Source organism: Rattus norvegicus, chromosome 5 (genome assembly GCF_036323735.1).
Source record: "Rattus norvegicus strain BN/NHsdMcwi chromosome 5, GRCr8, whole genome shotgun sequence".
Lineage (NCBI taxonomy): Eukaryota > Metazoa > Chordata > Mammalia > Rodentia > Muridae > Rattus > Rattus norvegicus.
The window spans coordinates 107,733,806-107,749,805 of record NC_086023.1 but is presented as its reverse complement, the minus strand read 5'-3'; the positions used below and the strand labels follow the sequence as shown (position 1 = coordinate 107,749,805).

The 16,000-nt window shown below is 41.5% G+C and overlaps 1 protein-coding gene across 5 annotated transcripts in view; it reads right to left on the bottom strand.

Annotated features, from left to right (window-relative positions):
• The window catches only part of Focad (focadhesin), a 321,997-nt gene that overhangs the window by 182,680 nt on the left and 123,317 nt on the right, over positions 1-16,000 (bottom strand). The window contains exon 1 of one of the 5 annotated variants that reach the window (XM_039111095.2): positions 653-851. The exons of the other annotated variants lie outside the window; for them this stretch is intronic. The gene's annotated coding sequence lies outside the window, so the exon portion shown is untranslated. Of the gene's footprint in view, positions 1-652; positions 852-16,000 lie in introns of those variants that run through there. 5 annotated transcript variants of the gene reach the window in all.

Sequence of the window (16,000 nt, the reverse complement as noted above, 5' to 3'; positions counted from 1 at the left end):
TAATTCATTGGAAAGCAGTCCACTGATAGGTAGTGAAAAGTTAATTATTTCCTCCACATATAAGAAGTCTGTAGACATCAAAAGTAAGGTAAATGTGGTATAATTTTACTCCTCTGAGATTCAATTATAGTTACATCACAACACCATCATTAAGCAAATAGTCTTAAGCACTGGCTCTCCACCTTCCCAATGCTGCAACACTTTAAATACTGTTCCTCGTGTTGTGATAACCCAATCATAAAATTATTTTGTTGCTACTTTATAACTTCAATTTTGCTTCTGTTACAAACCATAATGTAAATACCAAATATATACAGAATACTGAGATTCAGGATAGCAGCTGTACAACCACACTCGACACCCCATCACCCCACCCCACCCCACACCGCTCGACCCTCCCACCCGAGATGGACAGTGATGCAGAATCTCTGTGTACTGTATGGTCGCATTGCTTGTAAATAAAAAATCCTGGGGCCCATAGGAAAGAGTGGAATAGAAGGTGGGACATCCCAAAGGCAGAAAACTTTCTGACACAGAGCCAAGCAAGGCACTGGCCCAGGGAACATGGAGGAGGTCAGAAGTCCAGGAGCTGGTGAGAGGTAACCAGCTATGTGCTAGAACTTAGACTAGAGTAAATTACATAATGACTTACATTCTACTAAGGAAATAGCCAAAGTTTGTGCTCTGGGTATCTGTAAAAAGTACTTGAGTCTCAGAGTCATTGTTCTCAAAGCCTGGAGCCAGGAGGAAAAACTTGATTTCACACAGGGACCCTCAGGTTGAAAACTGATGGTCGAACTGGTTGTGCTGTTTAGCCTTTGGCAGTCATCTGAGGTTAAGAGAAGAAAAAGACAGACCAACAAACAGACCAGACAATCATCTTTCTATGGGCTATAGCTCTCTAGCCTTATTCTAATCTAGCTTGTGTGCCTGATCTGTAGTGACTTCTCCAAGAACAAGTGACGTAACGCTATCCATCTCCTGCACACACTATAGCATATTTCAGGTGACAAACTGGAGCTCCAATAGAGGTGAGAACTATGTCAAAGCAATCTAGTTCTGAGACCTTTGTGGCTGCCATTGAGCCCTACAAGGTCAGCAATGTCATATTTTCACCTCGTCACCCTCATACCTTACATACAGATTCATTTCTGCCTAAAGGATCCCGAAACTTCTCCAGGTGCCTGAATTCCTGTGAGCAAAGTGGATCCTGTGACAATGCTGCAATCGTTTGCTCTACAAATGGGTCTTAAAAGCAAACCATTTGCAAAGTAAAGTACTTAACAGTAGGATAATCAAATTAACATGGAACCAGAAAATTGTACCTGTCAGATAAAGGGTACAGTTGTGTCAAAAGCAGACGCACTCAGATTTGAAATGTAAATTTCCCAATATATCAGAAAATAAAGTCAACAGTGCAGCAGCTCCAAGAATGGCTGCACATTACAGGGAGGTGAATTTTGGTAGTGGATCAGTGGAGGAGTTTGAGATATGCTGGCTAGCCCCAAAACAAATGTGACTTCCTGGGAAGGCTTACTACCTTCTGACTGCTGACCATCTCTTAGCATCAAAGGGTCTACAGACACACAAAAATATGACAAGAAATTTAAACCATCAAAGTGTCTGACCTCATTGTGAAAATGTAACTACTGAAGAAGAAAAGGTACTATAATAAACTTTAACTCTGCCAGTTGCTAACACTTTGATAACTGAATTCCTGAAGGTGTTAATTTCCTTCCATGAACAAATACAGCTTTTACTTTCTACCGTGTGAGCTCCTAATCATTGGAGAACTGATTGGTAGAAGTGAAGTTAAAGGCCAGTAGCCTCTAAGTGATGTAGAGCATGAGGATTTCTCCTCCATTACAGACAGTCATCTTGCTACTTGTGTGTCCCTGGAAAAGGGTTTTCTGTCAGAAACAGAACCTAGAGTGTAAACACTGTGCAATGAGATATAACTCTGTATATACAATGAAGTGAGCAACTACATACTAAAACCGGAGGAAATCCATATCTTGATTTTAGTACAAAAGAGAGAGAGAGAGAGAGAGGTTGCTCAAGGAAACCGTGAGAGTCAAGTCAACTTCCCAGGTATTAAAACGTCAGCAGAGATTAACAGTGTAACTTAACCTTATGCTAACCATGTAAGAAAGGTGCTACTCCCCACCTCAGCAGTGGGAAAGAGAGGACAGGGTCAGTACAGTTGCTAACAGGCAAGTCGTGCTCCAAAGCCTTTCTTCCCCACTTCAATGATAATGACTTGGAAATGGAACTTTACACCTCATAAGTGAATCTATAAGGTCTTAACCCCCAGGATTAACAGTAAACATTGACCTGATCAAAACGTTACAGTAACCAAGATTGAAACAAAGACTGAAGTAACAGTAACTTTCTAAAGAAGAAAAAAACCACCAGGAACATGGGGGTGGGGGTGCAGCTGATATCAATCTCTGGAAGCAATGAGCAACGGTGGAAACTGGGTGTCTTGCCTGAAGTGAACACTGTAAACTGCTGTTAAGAAATGACGGGAAACAGATCTGGATGCCCTTATCTTGCATCATCTTCTGCTTCAGGGCAAATCATCAGACTAGAGATGAAATGAGCATTAGGAAGCTGACGCTCGCATCAATGGCAGGAGCATGATGGGGTGGGTGATAAATTAATCAATGGATGGTTTAGAAAAACCAATTAGCTAGCAGGGAAGGGTAAACCAACAAGAAAAAAAAATTCCACATGGTTTTAGGAATTATACCTAATGAATCATTTTAAAGAATTTAGAAAAATGTAAGGTGAATGCGAGCGTGCTCCTGGGACAGGTAAGAACTGACTGAGCATTAACAATGAAAGCCTTCTTAGAGTATGATAGTCTCTGCTGTGTGGCAAAATGCCTCTGCCAATCAATTTAATGAGAACAGGTTTGTTTTGGCTCATAGCTTCAGAGATTTAGTTCATGGCCACCTGGCCCTGTCACTATGGATGTATAAAGTACAGTACATGATGGCAGGAATCTGTAATCAAGGATGTCTGTCCACCTCATAGCCACCAGAAAACAAAGTGAAAAAGGGCAGGACGGCTCCCTATCCCTTCAAGGGCAATCCAATAACCTACTTCAACCTTCCAAGCACTCCTTTTCTAGGCTTCAACACTTCCAGTGGTATCACAGGGGCAACCAGGCCTTTAACAAGTAGGCCTTTGAGAGCCACTCCAGATAGAAATGATCTGGGTGAGAATTGATATGGATTAAGAACAACAGCCAGCAAAAGGAATAAACCCAATCACCTGGCCAGGAAGATGCAGATTAGCCTGGTAAACTGAGTTCAACCCCAGGAACTCACATAAAGACGAAAAGAAATACCCTACTATGCAGATTGTTCCCTGTCTTCTAAAAGTACACTGTAGTAAATGCACCCATGTGCATACAAATGAACACATGGATGGACAGACAGACACACACACACACGCACGAATATTCCAAGAAAAAATGGTAAACTTTCTTACTATACACTTCCTACCCAAATCCAAAATGAGAAAACACATAAACGGAAAACTTGGAAACAAACAAAAAAAGATAGTAACAAGGATCCAGGGAGATGGCTTGGTTGGTAAAGTGCTTGTCATGCAAGAATAAGGATGGAGAACTAAGTTCAAGCCCCACCAACCGTGGGAAAATGTCAGATGGCACAGAAACACACTATCAGCATGGCGACGCAGAGTCTGGAGAGGACCTGAGGCTTATACAAAATCCATTCTAGGCAAACGAGTGGGCTCCAGGTTCAGAGAGAGACCTTGCTGCAATAACTCAAAGTGGCTGACAAAGACAAGTCTGACCTCTGGCCTCCACATGCCCATATGTACCTCCCCACATATAAACATGTGCACATAAAAAGTCAGCAGGAACTATAAGAACATTCAATCTCATTACTGTTTACAACTGCAAATTATCAGACAACTGACTATTGGATATTAAAGTTTTGATGTAGATTCAAATTATGCAATAGAAGGATATAGCAAAATGGTCACATAATTCTGGGGTGTAATAAGACTGCTTCTAAAGACAAAGTTTCAAACTCTACTTCCAGTGGCTGGAAAGATCAGTAGATCATACACTTCCCTCAAGCAATAGGACACAGGCAGAGGGGAGTGGAGAACACTGAACATGGAGGGAGGAGACGACAAGAGGAAGAGGAGGAAGTATAATACCACACTTGCGAGATGCTAATGTGTACACTTAAATATGAAAAGGCCAGGCACAGTAGTCTGTGCTTTTAATTTAGCAATCGGAGGTCTGTAGACTTGCCATGAGTATGAGGCCATCCTGGCCAATGCTGTGACCATCATACCATTTATGGGTTACAAAAACCTTGTCTCAAATAAAAAACAAAAAAAAATTTCTGAGAAAAAGAATGGAGCTTGCAATTACTTATTTCAGCTCTACTATGTTAAAAATTAGAACAGCCCAAATTAACCAAATTAACACTTAAGTATACATTTGTGCCATAAAGAATTAATGCAAGAAGCCAGCTTCTATGGAAAAGCCTTCTTGCAAGGCTGCCCTTGGGTAAGGTGTTGGCAAATGAATTTGGGGGTCGTTCCCACTGTCGTTTAATTAAGAAAACCTGAATAATAGCAATGTACAGAACTCCTCACCTAAGCAGCCTAAACAGTGCCTTCATACCCCCAAGATTCTCATACACACCCAACAAGACACTGCATGACTTCCATCAGACCCTGTGCTGGAGGAATTAGGGGCAGAGGACTAATTTGTCTGATCTCCACAGTAATCAATCCCATGAGTCAATTTTCTCACTTATTTTATATTTTATTCTGTTACTCTATAACAGATCGCAGACACACTGAGTTATGTGAGTTCTTCTACCAAATCACTAAACTTCTGTGTAAGTCCTGAGGACCCCTCAGACTCAAGATCTCTCTATATGTTTTTCTTTAAAAAAAAAAAATTGCGTGAGGCCTGCAGGTAGATGGTTTGGTGAGGAAAGTGTTTTCTGGCCTAACTTAAGGAGCTGAGTTTAAATCCAGAGTACACATGTACTATACAGCTGAGTAAAGGAGCAGTCTATATAAACCCAGTTATCTACAGTGAAATGGGAGGGGGCGACAAGAGAGTCCTCAGAGGCTCATGCCCTGGCTGCCCTGTCAAACACAGCAGTGAACAGCAAACAGATCCCACTTCAATCAAAGCAGAAGGCAAGGACCAATGCCTTGTGATTGCCCTCTGACCTCCATATACAAACTGTGGTACACGTGCATGCACACAAACATAAGCACGCACACATAATACACGATTAAGCACATGCATCGTAGCATCATACACAGAGAAATAGAGTTCCATTTTATGAAAAATAGTGTCGGGCTGGGGAGCTAAAGAATAGCTGAATGGTTATGACTACATGCTCTTCCAGGGGACCTAGGTTCAGTTCTTGGCACCCACAAAGCCACAGCAGCTCATACCCACCCTTAACTCCAGATTCAGGTAACCCTATGCCTTCTTCTTGCCCCTAAAGACATTCCACTCATGGGTCAAGTCCATATATGCAGGCAAAACACCAATATACATGAAATTATAAATAAATATTATCTTTTTTTTAAAGTTGATGGCAGTGATATTGCTTAGTAGATTAAAGACTTTGATCCCCAGAGCCCACATAAAGATGTATGAGAAAACAAACTCTAACAAACTCTACACAGTTGACCTCTAGCCTCCATTTAAGTGGGTTGTGACATATATAATATTCACCCATATCCCCATATACAAATAATAGTTGTTATTATTAATAGATGGATAAATGCAAGGGTTTTTTTTTTTTGAAGACATTAAGAAAGCAGAATATTCTGGCCATGGTGACATTGCCTTTCATCCCAGCACTAGGAAGGCAGAGGCAGGTGGACCTATGTTCAAGGCTAGTTTGTGGGGATTAAAAGCATGCGCTACCATGCCCAGCCTTGCTTTAAATGTTATGGTGAGTGAGTAAAACGATCTGTGAGTGACTCAATAACAAAAGGACAAGAGACAGCCCCTGCTGCCCTATGCTCACAAGTGCTTTACAGTTAGAGAACCCATCACCACGACCTCAAAGTCAACTCTGAAGACAAATGCAAAGCAAGTATGTTACTGGGGACATAAAGTATAATAGAACAAAAAAAAATTCAAGATAGTCTTGGAAGCATGCAAAATAGCAAGCAACTAAGAAAATTACTGCCATCCTCACAGGGGAGGGACAGATTCTACAAGTCTGAGAATCTATTGCCCAAATTTAAGATTTAACTAATTAAAATTAAATCTTGTGTTCCCCAGTCACACTAACCAAATTCAAATTCAAAAGAATTAGATGTGTCAGGACAACACCAACTACAGAAGACTAGCAACAAAACAGAAAGTTATACCAAGCAATGCTGTCTGACAGGCTGAGGTAAGCAGAGAAGCACCAGATATTGTGCTGTAACAGCAAACGAACAACTGAAGTTCTGGGTTGGATCGTTTTTGTCAATGTGGCACAAGCTATGCTCATCTGAGACAAGGAACTTCAACTGAAAAATGTCTCCTCTGATGGCCTGCAGGAAAGTCTGTAGGGCATTTTCTTAATTAATGATTCACATGGAAGGGTTCTGCCCACTCTGGGCTGTTGGGCCTTTGAGATTCAAGAAGCAGGCTGAGCAAGCCATGGGGAACAAGGCAGTAAGCAACACTCCTCTATGACCTCTGCTTCAATCCGCCAAGTTTCCTTCCACAACAGATAGGGTTGCCCTGAGCTCTCAATGACCAGGGCAGACAGAATGGATGAGAAGGAAGCAGAGGACGATACAAGAGCTTCCTCACATGGATGACAGCTGTACTGGGAACATGTTCCTGCTTCTCTGTCTTCATCTTGGATTTTTCCAAGGTGCATCACGTTCTATGCCCTGCATTACTTTGCATAGACTCTGTACTGGCGGGGTTTGTGTGTCAACTTGACACAAGCTGGAGTTATCACAGAGAAAGGAGCCTCCCCTGAGGAAATGCCTCCATGGATCCAGCTGTAAGGCATTTCTCAATTAGTAATCATTTTGAGTGGTGCCATCCCTGAGCTGGTGGTCCTGGATTCTATAAGAATGCAAGTTGATGGCATTCGCCTATGTATTTGCTGTATTCTGGCTGTAGCTCTCAGGAGAGATCTACATCCGGTTCCTGTCAGCCTGCACTTCTTTGGTTCATCCATCTTACCTAGTTTGGTGGCTGGATATGTATGGGCCACATGTGGGGCAGGCTCTGAATGGGTGTTCCTTCTGCCTCTGTTCTAAACTTTGCCTCCCTATTCCCTGCCAAGGGTTTTCTTGTTCCCCTTTTAAAGAAGGAGTAAAGCATCCGTATTCTGGTCATCCTTCTTGAGTTTCATGTGTTCTGTGCATCTAAAGTAATTTGAGCATTTGGCCCGGAAACCAGGAAAAGGAATAACAATCAAAATGTAAATAAGAAATACCCAAGTTAATAAAGATAAAAAAAAAAAAAAAGAATGCAAGTCGAACAAGTCAAGGGAAGCAATCTAGTAGGCAGCATCCTTCCATGGCCTCTGCATCAGCTCCTACCTCCAGGTTCCTGCCCTATGTGAGTTCCAGTCCTGACTTCCTTTGGTGATGAAAAGCAATGTGGAAGTGGAAGCTGAATAATTCCCTTCCTCCCATACTTGCTTCTTGGTCATGATATTTTGCGCAGGAATAGAAAACCTGTCTAGGACAGACTCCTTCTTTCTTATAACCTAGGACTTCAACCCACAACCTTTACAGCCAGGAAAAATAGTGTTTAGGGAGTCCAGTTTTGATCCTTTTAGGAAGAAATTACTCTAATTACTATTTGCTGTTCTAACTTTAGCCCTGCGTTTACTTTGGTCTACTCTCAGACCTAGTTACTCACTCACAACAGCGAAAAATGATGTACATTGCACACAGGAACTGTGCTCCTTTTCCTGTATTTGCTCAGGACCATAATATATCAAGTACTTATCAATATGGGCTGAAATGTACTCAAGAAGAATTTTAAATTGAAAAAGCCTTAGAAAATGTAGATCTGTCGAAGAAAAGAAAAAAGAAAAAAAAAAAAAAAGACTCACCAGCATTCTAGCATGCTCTGGGTGGCATTCTGAATGCCATACTTTGGCAGTTATTATCTGCCTGTGACGGTGCTGCATGCCTGTAATCCCAGCAACATGAGGGACATTGTACATCAGGAAGGTCTTCATGTTCCATCCATCTTCACCGTCAACTTTACTGGATCAGGAATTACATAAAGAGCCACAGGTGTGGGCAGATCCGTTCCAGCACCTCTGGGCATGATGAACTCAAGAAGACCCTCCCCCAGCAGGGGCGGCCAGCACGGCTGCTTCTCTTGCTTCCTGATGGGGAAAGCATCATCTGACCCATTGCTCCCATTCCTGCCATCTTTTGCTACTATCAGAACCAGGTTTCTCTGTCTTTCCGACTTGAGCAGAAAACCAGCCCCTAGCTGTGCAGTAATGCCCCAGGCCTTCAGAGTTGGGCTGAGATAGCTGAAGCATCCTGTTCTGTGAACTGTGCAGATGTAGGGTTCTCTGCCTCTCCAGTGAATAAGCAACACCCTAGTTTATGCCTCTACTGTGAAAGCTAACCTAACTTATCTTTTATATAATAAATATTCATTATATTGGTTCTTTCCCTTCAGAAAACCCTGACCACCTCAGTTCCCAAGTTTAAGGATAGTCTGGGCTTCATAGGAGGATTCTGCCTTAAAAGAAATGAATTTTTTTCAAAACACACACACACACACACACACACACACACACACACACACACACCGGTTCCTGACCATTAAGTTTCTAGTCTGTACTCTTAGACAGGATAAATCAATATTAAAGCGTATTCTAAACACACATTCTCCATTTATGATGAGGATGAGCAAACACTGGGAGTTTTCAGTGGCTCTACACAGTTTGACCAAGCGCTCATCGTGATCTGTAACTTGTTGCCTGGCACTTTCCTCTGAATAGAGACCTTCCCTCCAAGGAGGAGGAGGAGGCTCATAAGACACTGAAAGTAAACACATGTCGGGAAAGAGTCACGGGGGAGGGGGGTATCTAAGTTGCCCAGAAATCACATGACTGTGTCAGCTGCCTGAAGGCTGTAAGGACATCTCTGGGGTTGCAGCTTTCGTGAGGCATCACCAGTGTTGGAGTTGGGCTTTTGAGAGATGCAGCTGCTTTTGAGTCATTGCTGATTTCCAAGTAAGTGTTCACGGACACTCCTGTTAGGAAGCCCAGTAGATGCTCACTGGCTCACCGCGTTGGAGTTGGGTGCAGTCAATACTTTGGCCTATCATGGGTTCCCTTTTGGGGTGAGGAGATGTGTATGTTGTATCGCTACAGGAAAAGTCTGTCATACAACATGGGTAAAGTAAACACTAGAAACATAGCCACCTTAATTGAGATGTCCTGTAAGAGTAAAATATAAAACAGATCTGGAAGGGCCTTCATGTCTTATGAAAATACTAAGTAAACTGACTAAGGTAGCCACTCCAGTAACACTAAGTTCCTGTTGAATGGCAAATCAGCTGGAATTCAGTGCAAAAAAGCAAAAACAAGAACAGGAGAGAGAGAGAGAGAGAGAGAGCGAGAGCGAGAGCGAGAGAGAGAGAGAGAGAGAGAGAGAGAGATAACTTGCATGCCCCTCACAGTGATCCCTGTGTCCATCCTCACAGCACTCCCAAGAAGTCATCAGAGGCTGCTAGAGATTCCAAGAACTTAGATTCAGTACTGAATCCAGGATTCATCCTCAGTCTCTCACTCTTACTCCTGCCTCATTTGTTTTGTTTAATACTCATGGGTGGGGGTGGGGTGGGGTGGCTAGATAAGGCCCTTAAAAATATTTACTAGTTTCTAGATTGTTAGAGTCTTCGGAGACAATGGCATTGAGCTGAATAATCTGTGCCAATAGCATGGTTTCAAAAATATCTAAGCAAAGAGGAGTGTTCTGGACTTTAAAGGGGGAAAAGGAGAATGAGATACTCCAACTAAATTCTTCACATACAACAACATAAGTAGCAGACCAAAGCTAAGTCATTTTTATTGAGCTCCTTTGTGAAAACATATTTATATAGGACTCAAACCCTGTCCAGCTTGGAAAATAAAGCAATGTGCAGTACACACTAAATGGTCAATTTAATTTTTAATGAGTAGATGACATGGCAAGAAAGGTTCAGTACTTATAAATGGTAAATGTCTGGGAATGTCTTCATTGGCTTTTTTGAGCATTTTCAAAGAGCAGACACAAGGATTCATTAGCTCTTAGCACATATGAACCTGCTCCAAAGGCAGCCAAGAGAGTTGCTTAGCAACAGTGCATTTTGCATCTCTCATCATCCCCAAAGATGCTGCCTCTGCAGCAGCTAGGTCAAGCCTCTCATTAGCAGCCTGACAAAGGGTTTCTATCTCCCGTTCTACAAAATTATTTTTATTTCCAGGTGAAGCTCAAATATCTATGTATTATTCCAGCTGACAATATATTTCCTTTCCTGAACTCTGTTTTCTTCCCTGCCCCCACTTCAACTGATATGCTTTAATGAACCCATCAAAATACCTATAACAAAAGCAGGCACTGAGAAATCCAATAGAATTTATATCCCTATTCACACCACTCTAACTGGTCCATAGCTTTTGGGCAATAAAGGAAGAAAGCTTTAAAGGGAAGGAGGAAAAGAAAGGCACTGAAACCAAATAAGAAACGGAGGAAATGTCAGCTACTTGACTTCAAAATTAGCAAAACACAAAATGTATTCAAATTACTTGCAATGCTATCCCTAACAATTTTATTGTTCCCATAAAAAGCTAACCTGCATCATCTAGCTAAAAGGCAGAAAATTTCAAAGTGGTGATAAACTATGAATAAACAGACAAATAGTGCTGAATATTAGCCATGGGAAAGGAGCCACAGTCCCTACATTAATGACTATGTTATAAACACCTCAGATCAATAACTGTTTACTCAGTTCTAAAAAATATTTCATAAAATATTTACCAATCAACACAGTTTCCAAGCAGAACTGAAACCTGAATTCACATAATCTTTCCTGTATACCGTATGTAATCAAAGACTCTTAAAACGAAAGCAGATAGAATAAGCAGAAAGACATTTCACTTCATTGTATCTTAAAGTGCATAACCCAGCCAGCCTGGTGTCTGAGCCTATGCTTCCATGCACGCCCTCCAGAAAAGAAAATAGAAAGTGCATGGCATGCTACAAAAGACGGAGCGTGGCCCTAATGGACACTGACTAAGAACGGTCTAATGAGAAACATTTAAAAGCGACTGTTATCACACCACATCAAATTAGGAAAGTTTACTAGGCGATCTGAAAGGAATAATGTGATTGGCCTCCTGCGCTCCCCACTCCCACCGTTTTTTTTTTTTCTTCTTCTTCTTCTTTTTTTTTTTAAACACAAACAGCAAAGAATGAATCTTCAGGGGGATTTCCCAGAAGGGTGTCATTTACCACTAAAATATTTCATTCCAGCAGTTGAAAGACCATAAAAGGGTGAATGTCCTCCAGAGTCTCTAATAACGGCAATAGATCTTGTGTTACTATTCACAAGTGACCTCTCAGTCAGCCGATTTAATTTTTTCCCCTGCAGCATGGTTGGTTTCACACACAGTGTAATAACAGTTTTTGCACAACAAGACAATTCATCCGATTAGGAGGACTGCATTAAGCCTTTCACGAACAGCATGTGTCACCACGGCTTTACCCCGGGTTTGATTTAAGACAACATAGCATATGCATGCGTGGCTCTCCATTTTTCTACGGTTTTAAAAATGATTCCCGAGCTTTCTTCAGTAACTTTGCAGACCATTGCCTGTGCCCTCCGTGACTTCAAAAATCAACCAGGAGCTCATCAACTGCTCAATGAGTGCTGCCAAATGCACTGAGATCCAAGCAACAGAAATGCACGCGAGATTCCTTCTTTCTGCATAAGCTAAAAATGACATTCTAATGTCTCAAAAGGGAGAGAGAAAGAAAGGGGGCACAGAGAACATACATGACCATTGGATTGACCTTCATTCATCATGGTATGACACCAGTGTATCAGTATTACAACAGTACATAGCTGAGATGCGTTAACCAGAGTGAGTTTGTAATTTCAACAAAGCACAAAATATAAACAGAGAAATCAAAGGAAAAGGTGTGAAGCGGCCATCTGGTAGTTGCTACTGCAATAAATGTGCCAGCATCATTCAAGACCCATAGAAGCTGAAACCTAAGAATATCCACATGCTCACTCTCATGCTGCTGAGATTACTAAGGTTAAACCCATATTCCCAGCAAGAGCTGCAGTGACAGCTGGCAGAATTCTCCAGAGTTCCCTTAACTTTACAACCTCTAATTGATGCTGATAGGTCTGGTCATCATCTCTCCACCACCCTGCCCCAGCCCCTCAGAAACCTCTAATATCTGCATCTGGACAGGCTCCTTTGGGAAACAGGGTCAGCACATTGTCAGTATGGTGAAGGTGTCTGTACATCTCACAGCCCAAGAGGGATCCTCCTACGGCTCCATGGCCAGCAGCCAAACTTGCAGGATGAAGGTTTCATTAGACTTGGTGCAGGGAAACTGTGTCTGCCTTATCCATTCCACAACCCTTAGGAACCTTGCTGCTGTGAACAGAGGCCTGTATATTCCCCTAGAGACCTTCATCCCACTGGATCTTTAATTTCACCAACCTGAGTTTGCCCACATTTTATTATAAGAAGTACTAGCACGTGTTTTGCATTGACAAAATCTGTGCACGTAAGTTGATGCTGACACTACAATATCTCACCACCAATGTTGCTAGCCAGGCAACACACACACACACACACACACACACACACACACACACACACATACACACACACACATACACACACACACACACACACCCTCCAGCCATCACTCTCTTTTAGGTTTTGAAGGGCATCACTATTAATTCACTCTATCACTCATGTCCCTCAAAAGTGAGAGAGGCCCACTGATGTAGACTTAGAAGGAGAGATCAGGGAAGGACAGGGACAGGTTTAAGTCCCAGTCACTAAACTTGAGACAAGTAGGCTGGGATGTGACCCAGTCACTCTCTGAGAACCCTCATCCAGGCCCATCCTCCTCTCATTTCCTAGGCTGAGGGAAAGGCTGAGATGAACAACAGTTGTTGGACACCTAGCATTGTTCCTACCATACTATGGGTTCTCCTTGTTTCCTCACTTTTTTATATAAGCCAGGGACTCTACCAAAACTGTTATTTTTAAAATCCTATTATACACTTCATCTACCCCAAGTCGGATTTGCCCTGGTGGTTTAGAAATTCCCCCTCATCCTGCCTAACTGCATGGCTTCAGGAGCTCATTTTTCTCAACAGCTATATCCACTCCAGGAACAACTTCCCTCATCCCACGTACCCAGTTTAATTCAGAATGGCTTCTCGTCCCCACTGTGACCTGCTACCTATCAGTGCCTTTGCATATGGTCTGCATTCTGTCTAAATGTTTCCTCATTCCCCTGCTTTGGAGAAACACACCGGCCCTCTCCTCTGTGTTGCAAGGATGCTTATTTACCTCCACAGTGGCAAGTATCTTGTCTTGTATCGACAGTCATTCTTAATGCCTCTATCAACCCACTGGGCCCTATCATTCCTGAGCGGAAGACAATATCCTTCCATCTCAGTGTTATCAGCACCTACCATACAGGAGGGCTGCAATAAACATATGTTGTGTGATTAAATGAGTGACCTGAAAACGCTTAATAAATAACATGGGGCCTAATAAAAACAAGGCATGCACAGTACCTCAAGCTGAAAGGTAACTCCATGGTAATTGCACTGAACACAGATAAAGATGCACCTCTACCATTAAACATTAAATATAATTTGCCGCTAAGTACACATAAACAGTAAAATGCCACCAGCATAATTATCATTAATAATAATTCAGAATATGAGAAATAATGAAGATAGGCAAGACTGAATTTGAAAAGACCTAAGGAAATAAAAGTTGATTGATTTTGCATTTTTACTGTACCAAACCAATTACCCAAGGGTTACCAACCACCAGTCCCTGTGATAGGTCTTAATGAATAGATAAGTTGGTCATTTTAAATTAGCACACTCATCATATTAGTGTGAGCAAATTTAAACAGCTTAAAACCAGTAGCATCAATACCTGCTAATGTTTTAACTCAGCCTATATCAAATTACCATGAACTCTAAACTAATAAAGTTCACCTAATAAGATGCCAGTGTAATCTAACCTAGCCTAAATGTAATGACCAGGAACCCCACAATGTTTCATCCATTAGTCTGGATAAATATGACAATTTTGGGAAATACTTGATTGGTTTGGGAATAAAATTATATATACAATATATACCTGCTAACAATTAAAAAGTAAAACAGAGGAACCTTCTAAGGATGCTGAGAAGCAAAAACTTTAAAACATGGTTTTCCTTGAGGAATTCTTTTCATGAATTCTAAATTTAAACTCTTTCTACTAAAAATTGCCTTTCAACACAATTTACATTGAAAACAACTATAGGTTACTTCAAAACACTAATTTCTCCTTACTAATTAATCTCATAGATCTTGGCAACTGCTTGATTCAGCAATACGATAAACTCGGATAAACATTTTTATGTGCTTATTTTTCTTTGCAGAGACAGTCAAATGTATAAATTGTCTTAAATGCAGAAGCAATTCACTCACACAAAAGGGTTAGCAATCGAGATAGCAGAACTCATGGTCTCCAGAAGTCCAATCCATGCCCCACGGGCCTGCCCAAAGGACCCTCCCTAGTCACTTCTTAGCCATTTCTCTGCCTTTACTTGCTCCATAACTATGTATGTCCACCCAGTGCAAACAAACTGACTTCAGGATGATCAAATGTTATTTTCTATTAACATTTCTGAAAAACTCATTTAAGAGCCTATACTGCCTATGAGAAAACACTCAAATCTGGCATTGATGGGCTAGAAGCCGAGTGCGTTCCAACAGGCATGGGCAAAAATGAGACTTCCGGTGAAGGTCCTAAAACACCCACCCAGCTTTTGAGAACTCTGGAGCTAAACTCCACTATCAAATCAAGAGCTATAATCTCACTGACAGCTACAGGACATAATATATAACTGGGATTGTGTGCTATGGGCTTTGACTTCCCCCAAAAGAAAATTAAATCAGAGACACTGAGGAGGGATGTCACTGGTGAAACTACAATTGACAAAGTTATCAAGAACCTCCGAAATGCATTCATTCTGCTGTTTATTCAGTGACGTTGCTCTAATATAAACCTATGTCACAGACAAATGCTTTCTAGCCCGTATGAGATGAAATGAGGCGATATATTTCCACTTCATTTTAAACTTGTATTTATCCAACAAGAGTTAATCAGGAACTATCTACTCCCAGCTGTCTGAGTTGGCCCCTCATGGGACTTAGTTGCCCTTATCTGGGCTCACACAACAGCCTCTCTACATTACAACACAGCGGGGTCTTCTGCAAGTGCTCTTACTCAATGTGGCCACATCTCCAACTGCCGTAGCATTCACATCCCAATAAAAGCATAGGTTGTACAGATGTTTTGATGACTGAATGCTGAAGAGAGATGCCTTCATGGATCTCAAGATCCCGAACTAAACCTCTACCCTTTTCAATGTGTCAACCACAAAAACATGTAATTTTCTCAATGTTTCCGAAACACTACTTTCCAAACAAGTAAAACACAGAATAATTTATTTAGTAAAATATTTCAGAAATGTTAATATAAAGTAACATTTGAGCATTCTGAAGTCAGTTTGTTTGCACTGGGTGGAAATACAGTTATGAAGCAAGTGAAGGCAGGAAAATGCCTCTCTCAATTATGAACATTCTGAGAAACTATACATAAAATAGCTTTTGGCGCTTAGGCAATAGTCTGCAATTGGCATCCTGCCTTTGGTTTGGTAAGATCTCTTGATCTCTTCC